The sequence below is a fragment of the Ptiloglossa arizonensis genome, chromosome 13, assembly GCF_051014685.1.
Source record: "Ptiloglossa arizonensis isolate GNS036 chromosome 13, iyPtiAriz1_principal, whole genome shotgun sequence".
In the NCBI taxonomy this organism is placed as follows: Eukaryota; Metazoa; Arthropoda; class Insecta; order Hymenoptera; family Colletidae; genus Ptiloglossa; species Ptiloglossa arizonensis.
In genome coordinates, this window is record NC_135060.1 from 6,587,519 (window position 1) to 6,605,081 (window position 17,563).

Sequence of the window (17,563 nt, forward strand, 5' to 3'; positions counted from 1 at the left end):
GTTTCTTTCGTAAAGAAACACGATGTTCGAAGTGCTTCGATGGAAAAAAGCTGACGTCCCTGATCGGTTTAATTCTATCGATACGAAACGAAACAAAAAACATCGCCTCGCGTTACGCATCGAGTACACCTTTGACTGGAAAAACGAGACGAAAGAAAAAATACTATAACGCCATTATACGCTACCGTAATTCAATGATTAATTTAATAAAAGTCGCGACGAACATACGATAAACTTCGTCGCTCCGTTTCGATGTCCACTTTCGCGATCAACGTTCGTTTCACGCAAGCTCGTCGAACCTTCGCGAAGAAAATCGTGAAAAAGAATTTTCTCGGGGAAAAGACATCCACTCTATCATCATAAAATACACCCCGAAAATTGTTTCGAATTTTCCCCAGTCCCGTACGAATTTCATCGCGACGATCCTCCCACTTCTGAAAAGACCTTCCTCTAGGGTACGAATCACGCGATCGCGATCTCCGAGGCCATGCATAATGTATCGTCGCGCGCGGAAACCATCGTCGTCGTCGTCGTCGTCGTTGACGGTCGATTCGCGAACCCTGGAAGAAAGCCATCGTCACGCGGACTCGCCAATGAGCGGATGAGCAACCTGCCGACAAAAAAGCACCGGGAGTGAGGCCCCCGCGCGTGGAGACGCCGAGCGGACGAAGAAAGGGGGGACGCGACGAGGAGACAGACGCGAAACCGAAATCCCGCGGCGAGAGTTCTTTTGTGGGGTGAGCGAGAGTTGTGCGTTCGCCGTGGGTCTCCGGCGACCACCTTCTAGGAGAGGACGAGCGTCGATTTTTATGCGGCACTTTAGGACGCCATTAAAGGGCCAAAGTAATACGAAATAACCGCACGCCCGATGGCAGCGGACCGCGGCGGTGGCGGCGGTGGCGGCGGTGGCGGCGGTGGCGGCGGTGGCGGCGGCGGCAACGGCGGCGCCGCCGTCGCCGTTTATTTCGCCTCGTAAACATCGATACGCACCGTGGAGCCTCTCTCCCGTGTCTCTCTCTTTCCCTCGGGTCCTCTCCCTTTCTCTATTCGCCCCTCGCTTCACGGTCTGCCCCTCTCCGCACGGTTCCTCGGGGCCCGCTCGATTGGTGGGATCTCTCGTTGGCCCCCACGGCCGAATCTCCGGGACGGAATAAAGACCGGGTATCGTAAACGCGCGAAATAACCATCGAGGGGGCCCCGACGTTCCTTCCGAGGCGGACTGGGGCCTCCGTGAAAAAAGTCGGTGGTGAGAAGAGACGCCGGAATGGGCGAACGAGCAGCGGGTGTAAGGAGTAGGGGGGTGGGGGTGGGGGGTCTCGCGCGGCCGGCCGAGACTTGGAAGCTCCAAGGGGAAACAATAATTTAGGAACACCGGTCCAAGAGGCGAGAGCCCTCTCGCCCGTGGAACAATGGGGCGCTCCTTCCACATCCACGAAGCTGAAGCCTTCGTCGTACTGCACCGAACACCGAGACACTGATTCTCTAATAAAAGTCACGATGTAAACACGAGTTTGCCATCCTCCTCCCCCGGGGTTGGAGCGTTACGAGCAACCGCTGACTCCTGACACCGATGGCGGCGGGGTGAGTATACACATATAGAGAGAGAGAGAGAGAAAAAGAGGGTACATAACGCTTTGTTGCGGCTTTATTTAGCTCTCCGCGTTGCCGCGTGAATTAATGCGACGCGACTATGGCGGTGCCGGCGGTGGTGGCTTCTTTGTTCGCCGAACGAACGAACGAACTTTTTACGAGCAACGGAGCGATACCTTCGCCAGCGGGGATGAGACGGTGGCTCCTCGATCGTCGATGGTGAACAATTTCGACGATAGAATTGGTTACCGGCGAGCCCGCGCGAGTGATTTCAACGCCGTAGAGAAGAGAATTTGCGCTGGTAGCGTAGAAAGTGTTTCGGTTCTCCCCTCTCTTGACAGTGGCGCGCGAGAGAGTTCGATGCCGGGTGGATCGAGAGAGAACGCGTATCGGGTCTGGTGAAATTTTGTTTTAATTTTCTCTTTAGAAGAGCGATTACGGTATTATAGTTATTACGTTCGAGATAAGAATCGAAGTGCACGTAGCCTCGCGAGACATTCCTCGATACACACGTAATTCGGGTTAGCCTTGTAATAGCGGCAATTTTACCCGCGTTTAATCTCTCGTTTTACTTATCTCGTTTTCGTGGAAGTATTTACATTCCTACGCTCGTATAAGGATCTCGCAACACCGTGTACGCGAAACTACACCTCTTTCCTGGATTTCGTGTAAACGAGCGTCCGACCGTGGATAAAAGGAAGGTTCAACCAGGCGCGTTCCGATCTCTCACAAATGTCAGCGACGCGTGAAAGTCGCCAGGTCGAACGTAGGTTTACCTGGTTTAGTCTCGTTTCGTTTCGCGATGCATCGGGATCATCGGCGAGCGAACGAAATTTGTCGGAATGGAGCGTGCACGAAGCGTTTCTTCTCTTTTCGTACAAATTTCGAAACTTTTACTTTCTTTCGAATCACTTCTCAGCGGAGAATTAACAAAAGTTCGCGCAAGAGCACCGTGTACACGGACGCGTTGGTCCTGCGAGGTCTCGTCTCGCGAAAAACATTCCCCCGGTTTCGCCTCGATAACTTCTCATCCCTCCTCGTAAAAATTCAGCGGTTTGAAAGACGCGGAGAGAAAGGAACGATCGGTTCCCTGAGCCCCGATACTCTGGTACCCTCGACCTCTTTCCCGTTCGCGAAGCTATCGTTCGTTCCGCGAAGAAACGCGAAACAACAACTCGAGGATCGCGCGATTTCCGCGAGCGAACGAACGACCGTGTTTCCCCTTGCTCGCGGTTTCGAGCGCGCGTTCGAAAATAACTTCGATCGCGAAGCAAAACACGCCGATTGTTCGTTTCGCGATAAGGAAAATCGCGAGCGGATCCCGTAGCAACCGGTTCCCGATATCCCGCGGTCTTCCTCGATCGGCTACGTCACTTCTCGCCGGCGCATAATGACGTTGCTCTCCTCCTCCTCCTCCTCCCCTTATCCCTTCGCGTTCGTTTTTTTCTCGCTCCGTGGTCCCCGCGAGCACGCGAACCTCCATTATCGCTCTCCGTCCTTTCTCTCTGGTTTCGCGAGCCGAGAGGATCGATCGGGCAACGAAAGCAACGCGGAAAATTATTGCGAACACGCACAGTTGTTTCGATCAGCCCCGGCCTTCCATTCGGCCCTGGATCGGAACAGCGGAGAAAAGAAGGCCGAAGAGAGCAACAGCAGCCGGTCCGGATAGAGTACAACCTCGAGGATGTATAAGTGGCGCGTATACGTTATAACCGTGGCATAACCATCCCAGGGCGTAACATTAATAGCTTTATGGTTTATTGCTTTCGAGTCTGCGGTTAAGGCTTCTCTCTCTCTCTCTCTTTCTCTCTGTCTCTGTTTGCTCCCTGCGGGGCAGATACGCGCCACGAAGTTACAGTACAGGCGAAGGCTATACGACGCGCGGCACCGTCTATCGTCCTCGAGATCGCGCTCCTTTATTTTCGATTTCGTTACGTCGCTCGACCGAGCCCTCCCCCTCGAAGATCGTAGCCGCGATTCGGTTTCTCTTCTTTTCGTGAGAGGGCTCCTCCGCCGATTCTTCCTCACCGGGGGGATTTTTTTTCCCCCATTGCCCGCTCGAACGTCGATCCCTGCTCGGGAAATCGGCTGCGAGAAGAAACCGGTGAGAGACTTTAACATTTTTTCAGCGCCTGGAATTATTCCCGGTAACGATACTTCGATGTCGACGCGACAACAGCGATCGAGAAGTCGATCGATACGTTAATTTTCCCCGTGGACTTTCCGAGTCGAGAGATCTTTATACATTGCAATTTTGCGTACGTGGTAAACAGGATACTTTTAAGATACGGTTGGTGAATTTCGAAATGCTAGAAAAATGATCAAGGTGTTCTTTTAGGGTACCCACGCACCAGCGGTGACGTCGATGATGTTGAGAAACCATGGTTTCTGTAAACGGTCGATATTATTGAGACAATACTTTCGATTCTTCTCGCGTAAAATATACGTAAGATACATTCTTGGTATATTACGCGGTACTGCCTACACGCGTCTCGATATATCGACAGGGTTTCGATAATATCGAACGCTTTTTGATTGTTTCTGTCTGTAATATTCGATACTCGATGTTGCAAAATAATACTGACCGTGCGCGGACACCTTAAAAAAGTTATCCAGACAGGATGGAAAGGCAGAAGGAAGCTATTTAATTATTTAATTGGAAAAAGATTAGGAACTGTAGCGATCGATGATTATTTATTTTGAAACAAAAAAATACGTTGAAGATGAGTAATGAAAAATTATTTCACGCGCGATAATATTTATATATTAATATATCTATCTCGCGCAATAATATTCACCGTGTGTAGGTACCTTTAGTACGTAACGAAGGTTCAACGAAGTATGCGCTCGCATAAACGAAATACGATACGGGGCGTATTATGTCCCGTACCGCAATGCACGTGTTAAGTACATAAACGGTAGAAAATATATGTTAAATCATCTACCTTCTCAAGGAGGGTTATTTGCGGAATCTATCCGGATCGTTAAAAACGATACTGCCGGCGGCCAACCGAACAGAACACCAATGGACTTTGCGAAGATTTAATTTTCATGTTTTCCTGGCTGAACTCACGTGGTTCTCTGCTTCGCTTGTTGCACGATCTTGGAATAATTGTAGCGTCAATTACTGGTATACCGGTGCACTGATTCGATGCAACAGCTTGAACAAATATGTGTCTCCTCGCGCCTAAAAATTTGAATATCAAGGTTTGTCGAAGTCTATTGTGCTCTCATCGATCTTGTCGTTGCTACTGTTCCTTTTTAGAGAATAAAAAAATTTTAATCTTGGCACAACGATCAATAGAGGACCGAGAAAGAAAACTTTCCGATCTCGAATATTTTTATTTATTATTATTTCGATTCGTAAAATATAGGTCCATCGATAATCGAAAGCCTGGTTCGATATTTTCCACGTTCGAGCAATTAACATTCCGCTTCGTTTGAAACTCGATTGTACCGGTGTCAACTGCAATCGTTGAACGAAAAAATCGTTACGAACTCGGAACGTCACGGTTCCGCGACTTCGAATCCCGTTTGTATTATAGTAATTCCATTTAGTGCCTCTGGACAACCGTTTCTGTCTCGTGTCCAGCATTGTCTCGTTACAGTTTCGATACGCGACAGTTACGTGGATTTTAATCGATCGTTAGATTTTTTCGTCTTTGTTTCGATCGCCTTTTTCGCGTTGTCGCTCGATATCCTCGGGGAAGTTCGATTCGGTCGTTATTCGACACGATCGACGCGTTAAATACGATCGAGTAAATGGATGGAGTGTCATAATTAGCACTTGACGCGCTTCGTTGCTTATATTTTTTTTTCTTTTTTTTTCGCAAGAAAATTACCAGGTAGAAAAGGAATACATCACCGTGACAGGTGTTTCGATCTAGCGATCTCGTCGTTGTCGTTACGTTAATTGCACGGTTTATGGAGTACGAAGCCTTTCGATCGGCGCGTTTTAAAAATCACGGCCCGGTGAATTCATTGTGCGCGTGCATAATAGATACAAACCGGGCAGATTGTAAAATTCGAGCGGAAATTATCCTTAATGATACGATTCGTGCGGCGAAAGGGAACACTCGACGCATAATACCCGATCTATAATCGTTTTACGTAAACAATTTTTGTACACCGGTTGCGCAAGAATTCTCGACTCTTCTGGTGCGTGTCAGCGCCACGGAATCGATGGTTGACGTGCTTTACACGCGAACGGTGTAAAAACGAGACTCCTATTATGCTCTCGGTTAACGATGGATTGTTGATAAATTTTTTACGCGTCTAAGAAACATCGTTTTGTGCCGCGCACAGGTTAATTCGAACGAGTTGGCACGATCGTTCGTGGTTTCGCGAAAGAGAATGCGTTCGTTCCATCGTATCGGTCTTCTGTTCTGGTTATGCAACGGGTAAATAAGAATCGAAGTTTATTTACGACGACAACGTTGCGTAACGACGAGATAAAAATAACGGTCCGATTTTTTAATCACCGCGACGCGTGTATTTGAAAAAGATAGAGCGACCCCGGGGATATTCGAAAAGAAAATAGAACTCGAGGCCTGCACTCGAGTGTTAATTTTCAGTTAGGTTAGTCGCTGCCACTCGTACTTAATCCTCTGTATCGAAACACGACTAACGCGTTACGTATTAAGATTAACACAATTTTCTATTATTTTTCTTCTTAATTTTTCTGCAAAAACAGACAAATTTTCTGTATTAACGGTAATATTTGGAAAACAGTTCCTGTTAACGCGGAAAGAAAGTAAAACGCGTTCCTTTCATTTTGAAGGAATGTTCTCCTTCCGCTATGGGGTTAGAAAAGAAATCGTTCGGGAGGTTTTACACGCCACCGTATAAGTGTAATTCATACCTGTCGTCGCGGCTGGGTACGTATCAAATTACACGTAATAACAGGAATTAGAGGAGTGCTAACGAGACGTTTGTAAATTACAAATTTATAAATCGGCGAATGGCGAATAAATTGCACTCTCGATAAGAAGAGCGTATATCGTTACAAACTACCGTGTACAACGTCGCGAGATCCATCTACGAACCTTCTGGTGTTAGATTCGTTAATGGAATATTTTCGAACTTTACACCGTCGCTAATTTAATACGACATTATTACAGTCTCGTAAAATAAAGTCCTCGAAGAAGGCAAACTTCCTTCTCCCAATTTAATGCGACTTTATTATATTCGAATAAAGCACTCGAGGAAGAAAACCTTTAATCTATCACCTTAATACCGTAATATTATATTTTTAAATTGCTCGAAGAAGAGAAACCTCCTTCTCTATTTGTCGCACTTTGCGCTACTATCGGTTTATTATATTTTCGCGAAGAAAATACCTATTCCAAGAAGAACAAATTTGAACAAGTTCGGTGTACGCGATGGTCCAAGATCCTTTGAGAAGAATTCTGTCGTTTCATCTTCTATACTCGCCCTTTAAACTACTATCGATTTATAACGCTACGTTACTGCGTTCTCGTAAACGAAGCACACGAGAAAGAAAACTTCCTTCCTCCAATTCGTCGCTCTTTGCACCGTTCTCGGTTTAACGCAACGTTATTACATCCGCGCGAATACAGCAGCTACTCGATGAAGAAGAAACTCGGCGCGAGAATTTGAAAACGACACGATACACGCGATGATCTCGCGTAACGTCGTTTCGAGATTCGTTTCGTTTCTCTGTCTTCGCGTTCGTCGCTGATCGCGCCGCTCTCGATTCAACGCGACGTTATTGTATTCTCGCGAACAAAGTACCAGCTGAAAAAAGAATCTCGTCGCGAGAATTTGAAAGCGGACGCGAGAGCTCCCTCGTAGCGTCGGTAGGAGAAGATTCGTTTCGTTGGTTCTACCGGTTCGTATCGTCGGCCGTTTCGCGTTTTAATACGGCCGGGGCAGAGGCGAGGAAGTAATGACGAATCGAAATGAAGTACGGAGGGCAACGTGGACAAGGAACGAACGACGGTACGCGGAATGCGCTTTGTTCGAGCTTCTCTCTCGCGTGGACGGTTCGAGCGTTCCTCGTGTCTCGTTCCATCGTCCTCTCCCGTTCCAGCGGTAGCGTAGCTTCTCGGTCCTTCTCGTTCTCATCTCACCTCGGCAACCTCAGCAGCCGCCGGCCCGAACCGCGCGCCTACCGAGGGCACGCGAACCCGCGTTTGCCCTCCGAGAGGGTATTAACTCCCAGCCACCGCTCGCAGACATCGTTTCGAACCGACGCCGCTGTCTTTTGCCCCATCGCGAATCAACGGGGCCCGCTTTTACCCGCTTGCAGCTGGAACATCGTCCCCGGGATCTCCCGGCCTCTCGTCCACGGTATTATTTTAACCCTTCGAGAGCAATGTTCGACGACCTCGGATACAGCGCGGTCAGAATTATTGCGGACCGAGCCGAGACGAGGGGGGACACGTTTATCGTACTTGTTCGTACACGGTGAAATATCACGGGGTAACAACGTGTTTTTCGGCAAAATGTTACTTACACTCGCGGACCGTAAGTCACGGGTAACGTTGACGTGTATCGGTTGGAAGTCCGTGGTACTTACGAAACGCTGCAACGTTGCTTTTTCTTCTTTTTTTTCAGTAACTAATGATATCGCTTCTGGGTAATTGATCGTTCTAATTTGTAGACGGCCTTGTACGAGTACTTTTAACGTAACATAGAAAGGTAAAGTAATAATTCTCCAGGTATGAAAATACATTCGCGAGGACTCGTGTTCGTGGTACAGGAATCGTTCTGTGGGCGACTTCCGATGCAATTATCCGGGTTGGTGGTAACACTCTATATTACGAAATATCGAGAGAGGAATACTTTGGCTCTCGAAATACAAATACACTCGAGACGATCATCTCGAAACGACTATCAATGACTTTTACACGTCGTGCGAAACGTACGCGATAAAAATTTCGTTACTGGTTGTTCGTTTCTCGAATGGACCTCTGAACCGTTAGAGTCGCGAAGGTGTAATTATTCGATTCGTGGAACGAGGGTAATCCACGTTGAACTTCGAGCAAGGATGGTCCAGGCGGACTGAGATCGCTCTTCGCTCGTATTTGCATGCCGTTCGAAGACAAAGAACAGATAAGGCGAACTAGTCCGCGGTCAACACGGTGAAACATTGACCCGTGTTAACAATAGAAGTAGATGCATATCTAACTTGGTTTCACGGTCGAAGGTCGCGCGCGAACATCCCACCTGAATCATCACGGTCAAGGTCATCGCGTTTCACCTTTCGCGAATCCGTCACCCCGATTCACCGAACCGTGCCATTTTTACAATCGCGCGGAACGACCACTTATTTTCAGGTTTTTTCGTACCCCGTTCGGGTTCGAACAGCCTCGTTGTCTCGCGCGGAGGTGAGAACGATTCTTCGTGACCTCAAGATTTCAAACGACGCCTGAATTTCAAGGTTACCGCGCTTTGTAACACATACGATGCAAGAATGTTAATTTACAATACCGGATACCGTGGTTTCTCACGAGTTGTGCCAGCGGAAAGAAAAGAATTAGGATATCGCAACGTAGGTACGCATTATGTAGATAACGTTGTGGGAACGGGCATCGGTCGCACGATTTTTACACCCAAATTCAGACTCGAAACGCTAGATTTTCGCCGGAAGAGTCGTCGGTGTTCCAGCCGTATGCAAATTCATGCTCCGTTTTCTCCACGAATGCGTGCTAATACGCTGAAACACAATTGAAGAAATGTGCTTCTAATTATACGATTATTCACAGATCGGTGAAGTCATCGTATTTTGTATCTTTGGTGAAATATATATAGTTCAAATTTATCGACACGGACAATTCGTGTAACAGTTGTATCTTAAACGCGATATTAACACAGTGGTTCCAGTGATCGGAACACTGGAAAGATTTGAAACAATTTGTATTCATCTTTGGAACAATTGTCGAAAAAGAACACTCGTGCATCGATAACTCGGATTTATGATTTGTTCTTTACAAATTTGATCCTTTGCAAAAGACTATTGTGCTCTGTAAAATGTCCCATCGTTTCATCAACAACACCCAGAATGTTCAATTATAATTCTCGTTCATCTTACTAGTCGAAAAGTACAATTTAGCTAGACGTACGGAGAATAATTCTACTACGTCGAAACCTCAGCGTCGTACACATCCAATTTGCAACATTCTTCGGGCAGTCGAGACGTCTCTTGTGCAACTTTAGCTCGATCCTTCCGAAGCGCACATCTCGATCGCTAATTCCCGTTTCGATTGCGCAACGAGAGTCGAAGTTCGCAACGTTCGCATCGAATAAATCGTCTGGCTGCCTTTCCCGGCGCTCGGGACGATTTTTCGGGGCAGAAAACGCGATTAGGCGCCGCGACCGTAAATCAAGCAGCGAAAGTTACTTTCACCCCTGGAAGGATTCTAGAATCCTGTATTATCGATGTACAACGCTCGTAAATCATTCGGTTGGACGTCTCGCGGGTTAAATCGCGGATTCACAATCCCCGGGCGTACGCGTATACCTTGCACCTTGGATAACAATCTCTTTCTCCCTTTCGAGCGGTTTCGCCAGCTGGGACGCGAGGGGAGATTTTAATATACGAGCGTGCCGAGAGAGCCGCTAAGAAGTCATACCCCATGGAATCGCTGAACCGCAGATAAACACGCAGATAGGAAAAACTCGACGCGTTTGTACCGGGCCGTCCCTTTTGAAAATCGCGATCCGCACCCCATAGATTTTCGTCGGGATATTTTAATTGCCGCGACGAGGCGTTTCGTTCGCGATACGGCGCCTGGATTTGTCACCGAGATCCTATCTGGGGTAATTGTTAATTTCGAGCGTTAATAGGGGGTACGGAGACAGCTCGGTATCGAATCGGGATTGTAATATCGACGTTGGACTTGTTTCGATGGACAGAGATCGTTTTGGGAGTATGGCATATCGTCGAGTTTGAAACGCGCGTTGTTTGGTACGAATGTCGTGTAAGAAGTGTATCTCGACGTTAAATGGTAAAAGTGGTAAGTTTACGAAGAAAGGGGAATGTGGAATATGAAATGTAAGAAGTATATCTGGATATTAAAAAGTAAGTGTTAGCAGATTATGAAAATAGAACGTCGAATACGAAATGTAAGAAGTATATCTCGATATTAAAAAGTAAAAGTGTTAGCAGATTTTGAAAAAAGAAGAATGTAGCCGAGTATTACTTCCGCTAAGATTAATGAATACGTTTTAGGGTAATTTAACGATCGTATTTATGTTTCTTGAAGCGTATGACAAGGTTGAGGTTTTGGATCGCAACTGTCGGAAAATATTGCGACAATGGCGCAATTTATAACGCTATCGTAGGCGTTTCTTCTAAAACTTTGTGACTTTGCGACGTAACGTTCGAGTCGTTCGAATTGAAGGTGTTGGATGGCGCGCGGACAAAAAAGTATACAGAACGGGTTCGATGCTTTGCGCGTTAAAAGCGAGCGGAACTGATCGTTGGTATCGGTTATGAGTAAGCGTTTCTGGGTACGATGACGGGCTAACGAGGAAGTCTTTCCAAATACGACGAATAAGTAAAAGGAACGTGGAAAAAGCGATTACGCGAACGTTTAATTTTATCCTGGACAAAAATACGCGTTGCATTGTTTCCGTTTCGTTGGGTAACGGAAAGAATCGAGAAATTGTTTGGTTTTACGGAGAAATGTGTTTCCGTGTCGATCGTCGCTTCTTTGACAGAATGGAGAACATTCGAATCGTTTTGCATGGAAAAAATTCAACGACCGAGAGAAAAAGTTCATCTTGCACCCAATTCTTTCTATACATCCGTAACAAAAAATATGCAACGTTAAGTTTCTCGAGCGATTTGATACGTTCTACGTAGCACATGTATCCGTATGCTTTAGATGCAATGTCCATTCTCCCGGACGAAAGGTGACAGTGAACTTCATCGAAATCAGAGTTGCCAGAAATAGAATATATAATCACCTAGATTCGATGAAGAAAAAGACCAGCGTTGAAATTCTCCGATCCGTTCCCCGTTACTCTGAATTTCATTCGATACACTCGATCGCCGATCGTTTCCCCGACTCTTCGAGATTCCTGCACGCGACACGTGCGGTAACTCGTAAAACTATGTAACCGTGCGTTGCAAAATTACCATAAGCGACTCGTCCAGTTGCCTCTGTAAAACTACTGTTTGGTTCTACCGTACTGCTCCTTTACACGTGTAGAACGTGAATCTCTCGTTGTACCTGCGCCGCGTTACCACCACAGATTTTAATATTCTCGATCGTTTCCCCGCCTCGCGGAGTTTCCAATACGCGTCCCTCTTATACCAATCTCGAGAGAGGAGTCCCGTTAGCGGCGCATCTCAGCTCGCGAGAAACCGTGCCATCCGGTTCGCTCGGTTTCACGAGGAGTCGAACGTTTGACATTTAACACGCGGCGCGGCGGATCGAGCAGGCGCCTACAAAGGGAATCGCTCCGGTGGATCCGGAACGCGAGTCCCTCGCGATCGATCTATCGCGCGTGAATCGCGTATCGGGCGTCGACCACCCCCGAAGAGACGTACGTCTTCCTCCTTACCCTCGCCCTTCTCTCCTCCTCGCCGTTTCTGGTTCCCTCGGTGAACTGGAAGCTGGAAGGGGGACAACCGATCGCGCGTCAGCCACCGTGGAAGCGATCGAGGCGCCGTGGATCGACGATCGCGCAACACATGCTAATTCAACGGCTCGTGGGAATCCACCGCGAGATCGCGACCGATCTTCCGTGTCTCGATCGCGATCCAAGGTTAGCGAGGCGTTCCCGGTTTTTCGCGATCGATCTGGACGTCCATTTCGATTCGTGCACGCTCGGTAACCGCGCGAGATGATTCCGTGCCGCGAATACGAGACCAACGGAACTCGATCGGAACTAACGACGTATGGCAATTCGCGAGGATCATTCGAACGGTTTCTCTCCATTGGCTCGACGTGGAATATTTCATCGGGATCTCAAGAGTATTCGTACTCGTGTAGTTTTCTTTCTCGATCGTTCTTTCGCGTCTTAACGGGGTTTAGCGCGCCTTGAGTGGATTCTTTCGGAATTCGAACAATCGACCGTGTCGCAAGAAAGTGTAACAACAGTCGCAAAGTAAGGTAAACGATGCTACTTAATTGTATTCGTAAGAAACGATATCGAGGGAAGGTTAGGGTGTAACGCGATAGACTTGCTCCGAAAGGATCGCGTCGAAAAAGACTATTCGCTCGTTCAACTTCGAATTCGGATCTGTTATACCCCGCGATAGAATTCCTTTGTTCCTCGATTGAACGTAAATTTCCAACGATCGAGGAAACGATGCTTCGAACTTTTTCACGGTTCTCTGAGAAAACGAATTATAAAGAGAACGAACGACGTTGCGGTACAGTCTCGTAAATACAAAATTCCATCGATACCATTACCGAGAAAAAAATCTCTTCGTCGTATCGGTGCATTCTCAGCGGCTGTCTCAGAATCCTCGCGGTCGTTCGTTCGCGATACCGACGCGAAATCGAAGCGAAATTAATACAAAGGTACGAAGCGAGCGAGGTACGGTAAACGGGAGACGACCGAGTGGAAATTGCGAACAGTCTCTCCCCTTTTTATCCAAATATAATTCAAGTTAATGGCTTCTTAAGGCGCGCAAAGAAAACGCGTCGGCTCGGTTCGCCGCGGAAAGAATTTCAATAGCCCCCCTCGGTCTCGAGACCGAGGCGAAAAAAACCCGACTTATCGGAGGCCAGCTGTCGGTTAAAGGCGGCGAGTTATTGCTCAATTGAATATGGCACCGTGCAATAACAATTTAGCGTAATCCGAAAAGCGACTACCGCGACGTGATTCTCTTTATCGTCGCGTTCGCCTCGTTATCCCCGCGTCATCTGCCGTAAATACGTTCGCCACCACCGTGCCCGATCGTAAAAACACGCCCGTACCGTGACTATGCACCTGCCATATCGAAGACGCGCGAGATCGCTCGCCTTTTATCGACGCGCTTTATCTCGACACGGTCCGACGGCTGATTTAAGTCGGAGCACGCCTCCGATCGTGCACGACGAACTGCGCGCCGAAAGCTCGACGACGAGCGGATCGAGGAGTTACAGACCGGAGATCTAGCGTATCTACGTTTTGCGGTACCAGATCGCGAGGATCGAGCCTCGTTAGCGGCCACGGTGCCGCTGGACGAGAGAAACACGATTCGATAAACCGTCGCGAATAAACGGATCCGTCAGCTGTTCCACGTATTGCCTCTCGAATCGAGAGAAGAGACGCGAGTTGCCACGAGCTGCACTCTTCCATTGTTCCCTCCATTAGTGGGAGGGAAATCCGAATCGGACCTCAGTCGGAGGGAGTCCGAAATTGCCTCCCGGTGAACCCGTGGAACTCCGTGGAAACGAAAAGGAGAGATTTGTACGATTCGGGACCCGCGACCGACTTGTCACAGTTGAGATTGTGTAGCACGAATCATTTCCTCGGTGAAAGTTTTGCATCGCGCGTACCGGGTAATTCGAATTTCCGCGGTACGTCGTGCCCCGATATTAGAAACGAACGTACAACGAGAAGATTTCGAAATCATTGGAGATTACCGAGATACGACGATCGAGGGAATATCTAAACGGAATCGTACGGTTAAGTACACTATTTTCTTCGATGTATCGCTGTTTCGATTTCTTCGTTCAATATCTGAATAAGAATCTTAGAAAGTGGATGAAATTTTCCGTTTTCTACGTCGAAACGAATTTCTCCTCTTCGTTCGCAAACCGTAAATAGTCGCCGGGTCCATTACGCATCCGATACGGATACTCCATTTTTCCATTGAATTCAGAATTCAGAATTTCATCCAGAATCGAACAGCTATGGTAATAAATTACTCTCGAAGCGAAAGAAACACTCGTGGGCGTCGAAAATTGAGCAAACCACCGCTCGTCAGGTTAAGGGTTATATTTTTGACGAGCGTTCGAAGACGAGGAGGATCGTTTCGGGCAGTGTCCCGCGAAAGAAGAGAACGGGGAACCACCGTTCCGTGCGCGCAACCCCCGCGCAAGAAACACAACGTACCGCATCGTGTGAATTCTTGAAAGCTAGGTCTGAATGCAAACCGCGCGGTACCTCGGGGCCCTGGAATTCCGTTTCCGCCATCGAGGACATCTGTCGACCTTGTTGGGCTTGCGCGCAACCGCATCGCTAGTCCCGGAATGCGAGCGGCGGATTTCAGCGACAGAGGCGATTACGGAGCAATTAAAGTCCCGAGACGCGCGAGTGTATCGCTGGCAAGAACACGGGATTGATACGAACGACGTTTATCCCCTGAGCAAGAAATTCGATTTCCCACGTGCGAGTACCGGGACCCCTCCTTCTGCTTTCCCGCGACCGTTTCGCGTTTCCCCCCGTGAAACCAGCCGAACGACGAAAAAACACTCGGTAGATCCGTATACCTCTTTGTAGTGAAATTTCTTAGACACCGTTTCGGGAAAAGGAACTTTAAGTGCTCCATAGTGGCGGTGTTGCTCCATCGAACACGGAGCGTTCGTAAATACGATCCTCGACTCGAAGGAAGTTTCAAAGCAGAGGTTAAGTCGTCTTTGTTTATTTTCAAACCGGGCGTACATCGACGTGTCGAGAAACTGTAACGGATGGTCTGTGGTAGATACTAGGGTGGAATCTTTACGAACATAATTATCGAAACGAACAATCGGGGGATTTACTATCTCGTTCTTTAGAAGATAGATCAAGAAATAAAAATACATTCGAGTTCGATGACGCGATATTTTTCTTGCCAAATAAAAATTTATTTTCCGTCCAACGTATATGGAATAGTTCTCGGCGGGTTTACACTTTTGTTATTACTTTCGCGCGTCGAATCCACCGCGAGCTTTATGCCCACGTATCGGAAAACACTCGGCGCGTTTGTTCGAGTATTCGAGTATTTGCTGTCAGTATTTCGTTACACGGAGTATGTACGTTGGACAGAACCGTGCAGTCTCGTAGGAAAGCTAGACGTGTTTACAATGTATTCTTTTATCTCGCGTTGGGGGGATGTTGGCCGAGACTTCGCTCGGTTCGCTCGCTCGCTCGACTCCCTCGTCTCGCTAGCGCGTATCCATTTCCCGTTCGCTTGCTCAATCTCTTTATGGCTCTTCTCGATTTGCGATCGATGAAAAATTCCACCCACTCTCGCCTCTCTCCCTCGTCGGCGTCCACCCACATTTCGTTCCTAGACCTGCCGGTGCCTGGCCGGGGAACGACTGCTGTTCACCATCCGTCAAGCGGTCGAGCAATGGCGAAAGAGAATCGAGAGAAGTTCCCGACTTCACTTTCCGAAAGCCCCACCTTTTGACCCGCGTGACGCGCGGCGAAAGATCCATTCTTCGCGGACGATCGCCGGCTAACGAATACTCCGAGACGGGATCGATGGATCATTTTACGCTCGGCGAATCGTTCGGTTTTATCTACCATCGGATCCGTTCGATGGATTCGACGCTGTCCGCTTCGAAGGACGATCGTTCCATCGTTAAGGCGGTAGCTTCTGCGCGGCTACCGATCTTGCGGTTTTCCAGGTGCTAAAATACACGACGTGGATCACGCTCGAACGAATCTCCGATCGCTTCGCATCGATTACCGAAACCGACTACGATACGAATTTACTCGACAGGTAAAATAACTAGTTATCGAAGTAAATCGAAATACAGCACGTGATAATACGTTCGCGTATATTCGACAGGATATTTACGCGAAAGGTGGACATTTTCGTTCGAAATAATTCTATTTCGTTGAAGCTACGAGACACGCTGCAATTTGATAACCTTTACTTTATATACACCGGGTCGGGGGATTTTTGAGTAAATCCAACGCCGAACGTTTTCGAAACTCTATAGATCGTTCCGTGTTCAATGTCTCGAGATTTTAGTCTTCAAGATCCCCGCCAAAAAAATTAATAACGAAACGATCGGGCGTTCCCCGAACGTGGCAACGTGCCCGTGGTGAAATTGAACGCTTCCCGGGGTGAATCTATTAAACAATTCCGGGAAGCTTTATTACCTCGGTTATCGAGATTTTCGAAGGTTCCCCTTGCGTTCCACAACGGCAATCTCCGCCATTAACGCGGTCACAATGCCATCCCCCCTTGTTCTTCTCCCTGGTAGTCAATTTCTTCGTCGATGAACGGTCTTCGGGACAGAGGGAGGTAAAAGAAACGAACGAGGCGATTTTATCCATTATTAGTACGCACCTGTGAAGGAGAGGGCACCTGTTACCATCGGAATCGGGGCTATCGTTCCAGGTATGCCGTTTAACCTCCCTCCCCCCACCCCTTCGGGGCAAATTGCGAAAGAGCATCGGGTGAAAATAATTAATAAGACTCGCCTCGTCCGTTATACGATCGGCTTCGTGGAATTCGATTTTAATTGAATCGACTTTACGAACCCATTTGCGCAACGCGCGTGTCCGCTCACCCGATCCGGCCGATTCGATTAACTAATTCTGTCAACACGGTGTATATACCCTCGGTGGTTTTAACGGCGAGCAACGATCCGAGGATACTCCGAGAAAATAATAGAGAAGAGACTCTCGACGTTGGACGTTTATTGCCCCGCATGGAAATACCTCGATCCTGTAATCGACGCGATTAAACTTTGAATGGCATTTACGCGATAGCCGAGCGACCACGCTCGATGGCGGCTCGGGTTTTAACGACGATTATCGTCGGGTTCGGTGTTCCTTCGTCGAACGGTAGGGATCGTCGCGGCGCGGGTTACTCCCGACAAATCGACGCGAACCGGTTGCTCGTCCACAAACGCGAACTTCGACGCGGTTCTGTCTTCGGTTCGAGGTGGTTACTCCTCGTCCCTCGAGAGAACGATCGATTCTCTTCTCGACGTATCGAAACGTAAAAGGTTCTACGTCGAATCGTGGCTATCGAAAAATACATAGATGGGAAAAGTATCGAAACTTGAACCCGATTACGAGCGACGTCTTCGAGACGAAAAGTCCTCGAGACTTTGAAAACGTG

At 48.0% G+C, this 17,563-nt stretch overlaps 1 protein-coding gene and 1 long non-coding RNA gene across 3 annotated transcripts in view; both read right to left on the reverse strand.

Annotated features, from left to right (window-relative positions):
• The window catches only part of Egfr (epidermal growth factor receptor), a 209,480-nt gene that overhangs the window by 16,907 nt on the left and 175,010 nt on the right, over window positions 1-17,563 (reverse strand). The gene's annotated exons all lie outside the window — the stretch shown is intronic.
• LOC143154136 (uncharacterized) lies at window positions 15,314-16,702 on the reverse strand. The gene is made up of 2 exons (XR_012993999.1): window positions 16,594-16,702; window positions 15,314-16,115 (listed from the first exon to the last, which is right to left on the reverse strand). It is a non-coding gene; the product is annotated as an uncharacterized LOC143154136 (long non-coding RNA).